Consider the following 12,740-nt stretch of genomic DNA (forward strand, 5'->3'; position numbering starts at 1 on the left):
GTGGTGCCACATCAGCAAATGGAGGTCTCGAAAGCTTTACCTTATCCATAGGAGTAAGGCTGGGTTTACTCAGATGATGCAGCTCTTTTCCAGTCCTATTTTGAGAGCCTTCTAACCTAACCAGACTATTCATAAAGTTGTGCGGTAATATATCAAACAGTGTTTCTTTGCTATTCATAAGGTTTTCTCTGGCCAATTCTTTGAGAAGTGGATGGCCTCTTCCTTCTTCCTAGTCTGCCTCAGTCTGTAAGCTATAAGGGTCTTCCCCTACAGCCAGCAAAATGAATTTGGGCTTCTAGTTTCCTAAGCTGTAAAAGAATAATTTTATGTTTGTTAAATAAAGCCATCCACTTGTGTTATTTCAGTTACAGCAGCTTTAGAGCACTATGACACTCCCTTTCCTGGGATTTTCAGTCAAAAGACATCTTTTCAGTGACATTCATCATGACCACTTTACTTAATGCTTAAGGCATTTGACAGCTAGCCAGATGGCTGGTGGTTCAAACTCACCAGCCACTCCTCTGGAGGAAGATTGGGCAATTTACTTCCACAGTGATACTGTCTTGGAAACCCAAGGATGGGTTGCTATGAGTTGGATCCAACTTGATGGCAGTGAGTTTACCTTGCTCATTAGTTAATGCTGTTGCCATAAAATTCTCCATAGCACATAAATGCCTCCTTTATGCTTTATCCCAAAAGTATATAGGGAAAGGGACAAAAACCCTCAATGAGATGGAGTCACACAACAGCCACGAAAAACGGACTCATATATGGATGATGAGGAAGATGGTGCAGGTGCAGCCAACTTTTCTTTTGTTACACAATGAACTGGAGCTGACCCAACAGCAACTAACAACAATGCATTACTTATATCTTAGCCCTGCCCCAAGTAGAATAAAATGATCTTTGTTTTAATCAGTGCTTTATCTCCAGCGCCTAGAACAATATTTACATATAATAGAAGGTGAATAAATATTTTTGATTGAGGGAATGCATTTAAAAAATTGTTTTACTTTTTACCTGAATAAATGCAGTTTAAAACTCTAATACCTTAATAGAAACAACGGCACAGCTGTAATTGTGGAGTTTCAATAGTGGTATGGGCTAAGGATTTCAAGAGACGTGGCATTCTAATTTTCCCTAAATAACAATCTATGAAGCAGTGAATCATAATGAACATAAAATTAGATGGTGCTTGTTTTAGATATGCCTTTTACTATAAATGCATCCTGAACAGAGATCTATTTCTATGTAGACTGTGTTATCCTACTTACTAGTGTTTAAATAAGTTTTATTTTATTTAAATTAGTATTGTGTTCAAATTAATTAACAAACAATCAAACAAGAAATTGTCATTTTATTGTATTAGCTCTATGCATATCAATCCCTTCACATTCTGCCCTCAATAGCAAAAACCATACTAGGATTCGCCTCTTCCAGGGCATAGTCAAACCATGGACTTAATCCAACTTTTAATAAGCTGTACAGATGGGTTTACTTCATGAATACACTATACTGCACAGATGGAAGTTCCTGAATGCCTGACAAGGTGTTAAAACTGTTACTGATATTACAGAGGAATTATAAATCAACATAGGAAATTATAATTATTAGGGGCTTGGTCTCTAAAGAGTTGATTAGCTCAGTACTTGTATTTTGTTCTTGGCACCAAAAGAAAACATTTTGTGGGAGAAAATAAAAAAGGTATGCACTAGGCTTATGTATCTATTAAATGTGTTGGGAAAATTCAGAACTAGTTAATAATGATGGTTGAACAACATAATGAACATAAGTAATGTCACTGAACTGTACATGTAAAGATGGTAGAAATGGGAAATGTTCTGTTACCTATATACTTACCATAATAAAACAATAAAATAAAATAAAGGTATACATTTGTATTATGATATCTCAAGCCACATATAAATATATTTTTTGGCCATGTGAGGACTCAGTGACCTAAGTCATCACTAACATAATGAACATAATGAACAGGTGAAACATATGCATCCATACATTGATTATATCTGCAATATAATTATTAAAACAATGTTTCAATCATGAAACTGGCATGTAAATTAAGATCTTATTTCAGATAAATATTAAGCTATTTAAATAAGATTCATCATATTAAAATCAATGTTGGATAAACGGCTTCATCAAGGACTCAAAAACTCAACAGCCTCCGGTAGCTACCTAAAAATTTGTCTAAATACCTATTGTTCCTTTTATTAGTTAATTTTATTAACAGAAAAGTAGAAGTATTAGACAATATATTTTCATTCTTTGTTTAAATAAATCTAATTATATTAAAATCTTAGACTTAGGATTTTGTATTTTATTTTCCCCCACCCCCCAATTTCCTTTAAGTGAGCTTAATTACATCTCACTTTGGTTGTCTTTCTAAGTCCTTCCTTTCTTCCTCTCATCTCCATCCTAGTCACTCCTCCAACTGTCAATGTGGTTAAGAATTTTCATCATTTTCTTTAGGAAATCCACCACTTGTCTGTCAATTTTTCATATTGTTGTGGCTTGCCTATTGTTGTGATGATCGAAGCTATAGCACTGATATTTAAAATACTAGAAGTGTTACCCATAGAGGACAGGTTCCAGTAGAATTTCCAGTAAGACAGTCTAGGAAGAAGGATCTGGCAATCTACTTCTAAAAATATTGGTCATCGAAAATATTATAAATAGCAGTGGAGCACTGCCTGATGTAGAGCCAGAAGATGAAGCCCTCAGACACTCAAAATATTGGAGAAGAGCTGCCTCCTCAAAGTAGTGTTGATCTTAATGATGTGGTTAGAGTAGAGCTATTAAAACTTTCATGTGCTAACGTGTTGTGACTCAAAATGAGAAAAAAAAAAAAAAACTGCAAACATCCATTAATAATCAGAATGTGAAATATATGAAGTATGAATCTAGGAAAACTAGAAGCCTTCAAGAATGAAATGGGCACAATAAAGATTGATATGCTAGGCATTTGTGTATTGAAATGGACTAGTATTGGTCATTGTGAATCAGACAATCCTATGGTCTACTATAATAGAATCAAAATTATAGTGTCATTCATTGTCCAAAAGAACATTTCAGTATCAATCCTGAAGTACAATAATGTTAATGATATGATATACCCATATGTCCCCAAGGAAGACCAGTTAATATGACTATTATCTACATATACATCAACCACTAATCCCAAAGATTGGTAAATTGAAGATTATTACCAAAATCTGCAGTCGAAAAATTTTCAAACATGCCATCAAGGTTCATTGATAGTTACTGGTGATTGGGATGGAAAAGTTGGAAATGAAGAATTGCTATTTGATAATATGGTCTTGGTGAAAGAAATGATGCTGGAGACTGCATGATAGAATTTTGCAAGATCAATGACTTATTCATTGCAAATACCTTTTTTCAACAACATAGAAGTTACACATGGACCTCATCAATGGAATATATATGAATCAAATTGACTGTATCTGTGGAAAGACATGATAGAGAAGCTCAGTATCATCAGTCAGACCAAGGCCAGGGGCCAACTGCACAACAGACCATTAAGTTCAAGCTAAAGAAAACTACAAGTCCATATGAGCCAAAATATGACCTTGAATACATCCCAGTTGAATTTAGAAACCATATCAAGAATACATTTGACACATGGAACACTAATGACCGAAAAACAGATGATTGTGGGAGGACATTAAGGGCATCATACACGAAGAAAGTAAAAGGTTATTAAAAAGATAAGAAAGAAATAAGAGACCAAAATCGATGTCAGAAGAGACTCTGAAACTTGCCTTTGAATATAGAGTAGCTAAAGGGGACAAAATAAGTGATGAATTAAAAGAGCTGAACAGATTTCAAGGGGTAGGTTGAGAAGATAAAGTATTACACTGAAATGTGCAAAGACCTGGAATTAGAAAATCAGAAAGGAAGAGTACTCTTGGCATTTCTCAAGCTGAAAAAATTGAAGAAAAAAAAAAATTCAAGCCTGAAGTTGCAATATTGAATAATTCTAAGACAAAGTAAGAGGTCTGGTGGTGGCATAGTGGGTAAGGTGTTTGGTTAGTAACCAGAAAGCCAGTGGTTCAAACCCACCAGCTGCTCCATGGGAAGAAGATGAGGCAATCTATTTCCATAAAGATTTTCAGTCTTTGAAATCCTTTGGGACAGTCTATTCTGTTCTGTAGGGTTGCTATGAATCAGAATTGACTCGATGGTAGTGGGTTTGGTTTTTGGGCAAAATATAGCAATTCAGGAGGCATTGAAAGAAGGTGGAAGGAATATACAGAGTCAATATACCAAAAACAAATGTTTGATGATCAATTATTTCAAGAGATAGTATCTGATCTAAAACTGATAATACTGAAAGAAGATGTTCAATCTGCACTGAAGGCATTGGTGAAAAACAAGGCTTTAGGAATTGCTGCAAAAAAAAAACAAAAAAAAAAAAACTGTTTAAAGCTTTAAAAAACAAAGATGTCACTTTGAGAACTAAGGTGCACCTGACCCAACTGTATTTTCAATAATTTCATATGCATGTGAAAGCTGGACAATGATTAAAAAGATTCACAAGGAATTGATGCATTTTAATTTTGATGTTGGCAAATAATACTGAATGTACTATGGACTGCCAGAATAATTAACAATCTGTCTTGGAAGAAGTATATCCAGAATGTTTCTTAAAAGCAGGGATAGTAAGCCTTTATCTCATATACTTTGAACATGTTATCAGGAGAAACAAGTGCCTGGGAAGAACATCGTACTTAGTAGCGGATTAGAGAAAAAGAGGAAGACACTCAATGAAATAAATTGACACAGTGGTTTCAGCAATGGGCTCAAACATAGCAATGACAGTGAGGATAGCACAACACCTGGCAATGCCACCATTCTGTACATAAAGTCATTATGAGTGGGAAATGACTAGATGGCACCTAACAAGAACAGCAATGTTTTGGGTATAGGAAGAATTTTAAAGACATAGGCATACTTAACATTAATAGTGTTCTGGTCTAATAAATGCACAAAACAAGTAAACTAGAGTTTTGGAGAGATGGATGTCATCTGGCTGATTTTTCTTTTCTTTAATGAATGAGATAATAGCTTAATGAAGAGTTCCTGAGTGGAATAAACAATTAAGTACTTTACTACTAGCTGATAGGCTGGTGATTTGAATCCATCCATAAATGACTTGGGAGACAGCCCTGGTAAACTGCTTCGGAAAGATTCCAGTTTTGAAAACACTATGGAATAGTTCTACTCTGGGCACGTAGTGTCACCATGTGATGGAATTGACAACACAGTCTAATTATACAATCATGGGAATCTCTAGGATCAGGCTTTCAATATGGTAGCCACTAGCCACATGTGACAAGTGAGTACTTGAAGTGTGACTAATCACATTGAGATGTGCCCTAAGTATAAAAAATACATTGCATTTCAAAATGAATGTAAAATGCCATTTGATAATTTGTATATATATTACACGTTGAAATGATTTTTTATACTTATTGTATAAAATAAAATAAATTATTAAATGTAATTCTCTTATTTGATTCCTCTTTTAGTTATATGGCAACTAGATAATTTAAATTTGTGGCTGGCATTATATTTCTATTGGATAGCACTAGTCTAGAATTTATTGAAAGAGAGTATGTCAAAAAGAGATGTGTGTCCTGTAAGAGGTAATTACACATAATTTCAGTCAGATAAATAAGCTTTCTTTTCTGTCAAATGGTAATGGGTGTTATTAATATTTCTAAATTGATGACCCATTGTACAGCTAGACTCATTTATCATATATTAATCTAAACAAGTTCATATTTAGGCATTTTTGTTTTGTGCTTCTCATTGCAAGAATACAAACTTTTTCTAAAAAGCAGAACTTGTCTAGAACTATAAATAAAGTAGCTTCTTTAGTTCTCTGAAGAGTCAGTTCATGGTTTTAATCATTCAAGGTTTTCTGGTTTTTTTTTTTTTTTTCCCCCCAGCACTACCTCTGGCTTATTTCTTTTGTAATAATTTCCTTGACTACCTATACTAGTTTATTCCTTGTTCCTCTCAGCTTTGGCCATTACACTGGCCCAGGGGGCTGCCCCCAGCTTCACTCTGCATGATATTTTTTTTTTTTTCTCTTGTTGCAATGTTCTAATGCTCATAATGACTTTATGTACAGAACGGCATATTTGTTCTTCATTTCATAATTCAAATTCTCTAGAGGAGTTATAGCTACCTCATGTGTGTCAAAGTAGAACTTTGCTCTATGGGATTTTCAAGGTTGTGACCTTTCTGAAACAGATCACTAAGCATTTTTTCTGTGGTGCCTATGGGAAGGTTTGGCTCTCAAATCTTCCAGCCAGTAGTGGAGCATTTAACCATTTGTGCCACCCATGGGATAGCCATCAGTCAGAAATGACTCAACAGCAAGTAGAGGGAGAATCTGATTTGTCTTGCCTGATTTGCCTTGCTCATCTTGTCATGTTCTACCACAGCTAAACTGTGATTGGCTCATTTTGTATTCTATAGTCATGAGGGACAAGATCTCCTGGCAAAAACAATATACAAATGTGTGTGTGTGTGTGTGTGTGTGTGTGTGTGTGTATATATATATATATATATACATATATTACAGGCACAGGCACCCAAGGAGCTCTGGTGGCATAGTGCCTAAGGCACTTGAGTGGTAATCAGAAGGCTGGTGGTTCAAACCTACCAGCCACTCCTTGAAAGGAAGATTGGGAAATCTACTTCTGTAGTGATACTGCCTCAGCAACCTAAGGAGGAGTCCCTATGAGTCGGATCCCACTCCACGGCAGTGGTTGCATTGCGTTTGCAAAGAACTCTGGTAGCATAGTGCCTAAGTCATTTGACTGCTAACCAGAAGGTTGGTGGTTCAAATCCACCAGCCATTCCTCAGAAGGAAGGGTGGGCAATTTACTTCCATAGTGATACCACCTTGGAAACCCAAGGATGCATCGTTGTGAGTCGGATCAGACAGTGAGTCTCGAACAGTGAGGTTTTTTGTTTGGTTTGGTTTTGTTTTTTAATGTGCACCGGAGCTCTGGTAGCATAGTGGCTAAAGCACTTGACTGCTAACCAGAAGTCTGGTGGTTCAAATCCACCAGCCACTCCTCGGAAGGAAGGTTGGGCAATCCTACTTCCGTAGTGATACTGCCTCGGAAACCCAAGGAGGGGTCGCTATGAGTCGGGGCCGACTCGACGGCAAATAACAACAACAACAACAACAACATTGGTGCAAGCTATAAGAAGTATACCTTTGCTCTCAAGTCAATATTGGCTCATAGCAACCCCTTGTCTGTAGAGTAGAACAGCTCCTTTGGATTTTCAAGGCTGTGACCTTTCAGAAGCAGATCATCAGGCCTGCTTACAGAGGTATAGCTGGGTGGATTCAACCACCAACCTTTACATTAGCAGTTGAGCACTTAACCATTTTTACCACCTAAGGACCTTTAAGAAGGATATCAAAACCAAACCAAACCATTGTCGTCTAATCAATTCCAACTCATAGAGACCCTCTAGGATGAAACTGCCTCATAGCATTTCCAGGGCTATAGACTCTTATGGACTCAGACTGCTACATCTTTTCCCTGTGGAGACCCTGATGGGTTCTAAGCCCTGACCTGTCTTTTAGCAATCCAGCACTTTAACCACTGTGTCACCAGGCTTAAAAAAGATAATTTCTCTTAAAGAGGTCATACTAAGATAGGTATATCATGAACAATGAGAAGTATAAAATTAACCAAGTTGAAACTGATTAAAAAAAAGAAAACCTGCAAAAATGTGATAAGTCCTACTTGCTGTCTTAATCACATAAAGTTAATAATCAGAGGCTTCAGTTAGTCCCTTTTTTTTTTTTTTTTAGTCTTGGCCAAAAAATAACTAGCAAACATTTAACAATTATAAATATATCTCATATTAAAAAGAATATTTATATATGCTAACATCTTTTAAGAAGAAGACAGTTATAGTTATTATGAAAGTCATTCTAAACAAATATCACATAAACACCATTGATATTAGCTAATTGTTAGCTAGATATTGGCTATAGGCTGAATTATTGATGTCTTACAAACCTCCACTGCTGACTTAGAACTGGTGAAAAGATCTCTAAGTGGTTTGTAATCATCCTGAGTGGAAAGGAAAAGGTAGGTATATGTAGTTTAAAAGTTAAAGCGCATTTGTTATATGCCATAAGGAGCTCTGGTGGTGTAGTGACTAAGGTATTTTACTGCTAACCAGAGGGTTGGTGGTTCAAACCCACTAGCCACTCCAGTCTTGGCTCAAAGCAAAGAATACCAGAAAGATGTTTACTTGGGTTTTATTGGCTATGCAAAAGCATTTGACTGTGTGGATCATAACAAAGTGTGCATAACATTGAGAAGAATGGGAATTCCAGAACACTTCATTGAACTCATGAAGCACCTGTACCTAGACCACGAGGACTGTTGTTCAAACAGAAAAAGGGAACACTACATGGTTTAAAATCAAGAAGGGAGTGTGTCAAGGTTGTATCATTTCACCATACTTATTCAATATGTATGCTGACCAAATAATCCAAGAAGCTGGACTATATGAAGAAGAAGGTGGTATTAGGATTGGGGAAAGAATCAATAACAACCCACGATACACTGATGACACAACTTTGCTTGCTGAAAGTCTGCAGTATGGATTGCATCTCAATATAAAGAAAACAAAAATCATCACAACTGGGCATATAAGCAGTATCCCAATAAACAGTGAGAAGATTGAAGTTGTTAAAGACTTCACATTGCTTGGTTCTAAAATTGATGCCAATGGAAGCAGCAGTCAGGACATCAGATGACATATAGCACTGGGCAAATCAGCTGCAAAAGACCTCTTTCAAGTGCTGAAGAGCAATGAAGTCTCTTTGAGGACTAAGGTGCTCCTGACATGAGCCATGACATTTTCAACAGGCTCATATGCATGTGAGAGTTGGACAATGAATAAGGAAGACTGAAGAATTGATGCTTTTGAGTTGTGGTGCTGGCAAAGATTGCTGAAAGTAGTATGGACTGCTGAAAGAACTAACAAACCTGTCTTGGAGGAAGTGCAGCCAGAAAGCTCCTTGGAAACGAGAATGGCCAGACTTCATCTCACCTACTTTGGTCATGTTGTCAGAAGGGACCACTCCCTGGAGAAGGATGTCATGCTTGGTAAGATGGAGTATCAACAAAAGTGGAGAAAGCCCTCAATGAGATGGATTGACACAGTGGCTGCAGCAATGGGCTCAAGTACAACAAGGATTATGGAGCTGGCGCAGACTGGGCAGTGTTTAGTTTTGCTCTGCCTAGGGTCGCTATGAGTCTGAGACAACTCAACAGCACCTAACAACAAACATCAACAGCTCTGTGGAAGGAAGACTGGACAATCTACTTCCATAAAGATGTGCTGCCTCAGAAACCCTAAGGGGATCGCTATGAGTCAGAATCAACTTGATGGCAGAGAGTTTGGTTTGGTTTTGGTTGTATGCCATGAGTTGGAATTGATCCCACTGCATAGGGTTTGGGTTTTAGTTTTTTTCTTTTTGTTTTTGTTTATCTCATACTTCATATTTGTATTAAGTGACTACATTTATATTAAACATTATGTAACATTATCAGAATAAAGAAGCTTTGATGTTTACTAAGAACATGCATACAAGTTAAAGGCTATTATTTTAACTAATTCAACATACTGAAAAAAAATACAAACTAACAAATAAGAAAAGTCTAGAGATATTATGGAGTTAAGTAACAAAATGAAAGAGGTAATCATATTGCCTTAATTTCTAGTAGTGTGGAATATATTTATTTTAGATTATATATTATTTCCCTTACCCATTTTCACTCATCATATGCTTTAACATTTTCTGACTTACTTTAGATAAACAGCAATTTTTTAAATGTTTTGAGTATTATATAACTGTATGATAAATGATTAGATGGAAAATATAACATCTATATATTTTTAAATTAATTCATAAAGATAACTGTATAACAATATAATTTCATTTTAACAAAGAAATAACATACAGCAAACTTAAATTTAAAAATGGTAAAATAAGATTATATAGTTGGGTGGTGCAAATGGACAACAATCTAGGCTGCTTCACTGTTAAATAAAAGGTTGACAGTTCGAGTTTACTTCAAGATGCCTCAGAAGAAGGTTCTGGTAATCTCCTTCTGAAATATCAGCCATTGAAAACCTTATGGAGTGTAATTATGCTCTGACACACAGGAATGTGGTCTGCATGAGTCAGAATTGATTTAATGGCCACTGGTACTGGTACTTGCAACTTTAAAAATGGTTTTGATTAAACATAAATTTTATTAAGGGAAGGATGTCCAAATCACTATCATCCATATTGGAAATTGAGTTGTACAGTTGCAGTGGAAGCAGCGGCTTGCATACTCCAACAACCACTCTATCCTCCCTCCTTAGTAGCAGTACTATAATGCTTAGCTGAGTACATTGCACTCTGGCATAAAAGACTAGACATGTCAGTCTACCTGTCAGCTAGGTGGGAAAAAATGCCTAAATTCTGGCTAATGGGATATCCACAGAAATGTTACAAGAGACATCCAGGAAGTCTTCTTTAAAAAGGTATTGGATTCACCCTTCTTCCTTTCTTTGTGTTTCTGGACCCAGAATGAGAGAATGAAGTCTGGAGAACTAACAACTTTCTAGGACCTGCAATGACCTAGAGAATGAAATATGCTAGCATGATGTGGCCTATAAAGATTTACAGTCTTGGAAACCCAATGGGGGTTGCTATGAGTCAGAATCAACTTGATGGCAGTGGGTTTTGGTTTTTAACAGAGTAAAATCATGCTTTATGCATCCATTGACCTATCAGTCCATATTGTAATTTTTTCTAATGTCTTGCTATAATATACCATAATTGGATTAAAGCCAATAAATAAATGCATATATACTTTTGCAATTATTTCCTTAGAAAATTTGTAGTTGAAAATTTGAGTCAGAAGATATGAGTATTTTTTTTAATTCCAGCTATGAATATTTCAAAATCAATCTCTTGGAAGAGTATAGCACTTTACAGACTCCTTCCCTAAACCTTTGCCAAAATAGATTACTTAAGTGTGCATGTGTCAATTTTACTGACAATAATTTTATTTTAATTTGCCTTTATTTGATTGATATTATTCTCTTTGTTTTTAATATAGAAACATTTACCTTTGAGAGCTTATATTTATCAAGGCAAGAAAGCATCATTGGTTTTAGACTACCTCAGAAAATTTCATTCTATAGATAAGTGAAAGAATATTAGAAACATTAAAATGAAAATGCCACATGTCTATCTGATCTACCTCATATTATACAATTCAATAGAAAGCTGCTGACAAAATGTGCTTGTTAATTCACTGACTGTTTCATTGTCTTCCTCAATTAAGAAGCATAACGTAGTACCTAAGGCACTTGACTGTTAACCAGAAGGCTGGCGGTTCAAACCCACCAGCCACTCCTCAGAAGGAAGGTTGGGCAATCTACTTAAGTAGTAGTGATACTGCTTCAGAAACCCAAGGAGGGGTCGCTATGATTTGGGTCTGACTCAAGGACAAATAACAACAACAATTGCACAGGCAATGTCTGGGTCATCCTGCATTTTGTCTTTTGCTCACTGATTGTTGTTGAGGTTTTGTGGTTTCTATTGAATGAATTTTATTACTCAAGACTGTCATTTGCCCAGCTCAAAGAAGCTGGGAGATAGCAATAGTCAATTTTGAAGTTTTGGAAATATTGGTGGTATTAAAATATTGCTGTTATAATACAGCTAGATAATACAATTGACTATATAACTCTATCAAGGTATTAAATTATTACTTTATGTTAAATCATGACATTTGGATTTTCAGTCCCTTGTGAAGCAAAAATGGAAATCTATTTTGGTTTTGTTCTGAGAATTTAATTCTTATTCTTCAGGCCACACAGCTTATTAGACCAAATGGTAAGTTGGTTGATTGGCCAGTGTGCATTTTTCTTTGTCTTTTGATGATTGAATGTGGATATTCACTTCTGCTACATACAACCACAACATCCAGAAAAGCTGAGCACGATACTCAGCTTCAGTAGGTAAATTAGATTAGATTAGATTCAGCTATGTGGCATTGCCCAGGTACCAGTTACTGATCTAGGATTAGAGCTCATACTCAAATTGGCCTGATAGGAAAAAATGTGGAGTTATGTGTCATGCCTGGAAAAGAGTTTTCCCATTATGGCCTTCTGCATAGTAAGAAAAGGATCCAAACTTTCACTTACATCCGTCTTGTAACCATGAGGAGAACCTGTCCTATATATATGCTAGAGATGGATGACAGAATACCAAACTCACTGCTGTCAGGTCAATTCGACTTATAAAGATGGCAGAATATAGAAGAAGAGCTGGAGTTCTCTGTGACATTTTCAAGTCATTGATCTGATTGCCCTGAGAATTCTAATTAAATATGTTGCTGTTGTTGTTAGGTGCCGGTCCAGTCGTTTCTGACTCCTAGTGACCCCATGCACAGCGGAAGGCAACACTGCCCAATCCTGCGCCAGCTCCATGATCCCTGCTACATACATGAGCCCATCATCGCAGCCACCATGTCAATCCACCACATCAAAGGCTTCCCCCTCTTTCATCGACCCTCCACCCTACCAAGCATGATATCCTTCTCCAGGGAATGGTCCCTTCTTACAACATGACCAAAATAGGTGAG

At 36.4% G+C, this 12,740-nt stretch overlaps 1 protein-coding gene across 1 annotated transcript in view; it reads right to left on the reverse strand.

Annotated features, from left to right (window-relative positions):
* Nucleotides 1-12,740, reverse strand: part of PCDH9 (protocadherin 9) — a 1,343,918-nt gene that overhangs the window by 726,429 nt on the left and 604,749 nt on the right. The gene's annotated exons all lie outside the window — the stretch shown is intronic.

The sequence above is a fragment of the Orycteropus afer genome, unplaced genomic scaffold (assembly GCF_000298275.1).
Source record: "Orycteropus afer afer isolate SDZICR_OR568_19922 unplaced genomic scaffold, OryAfe1.0 scaffold00228, whole genome shotgun sequence".
Taxonomy (NCBI): Eukaryota; Metazoa; Chordata; class Mammalia; order Tubulidentata; family Orycteropodidae; genus Orycteropus; species Orycteropus afer.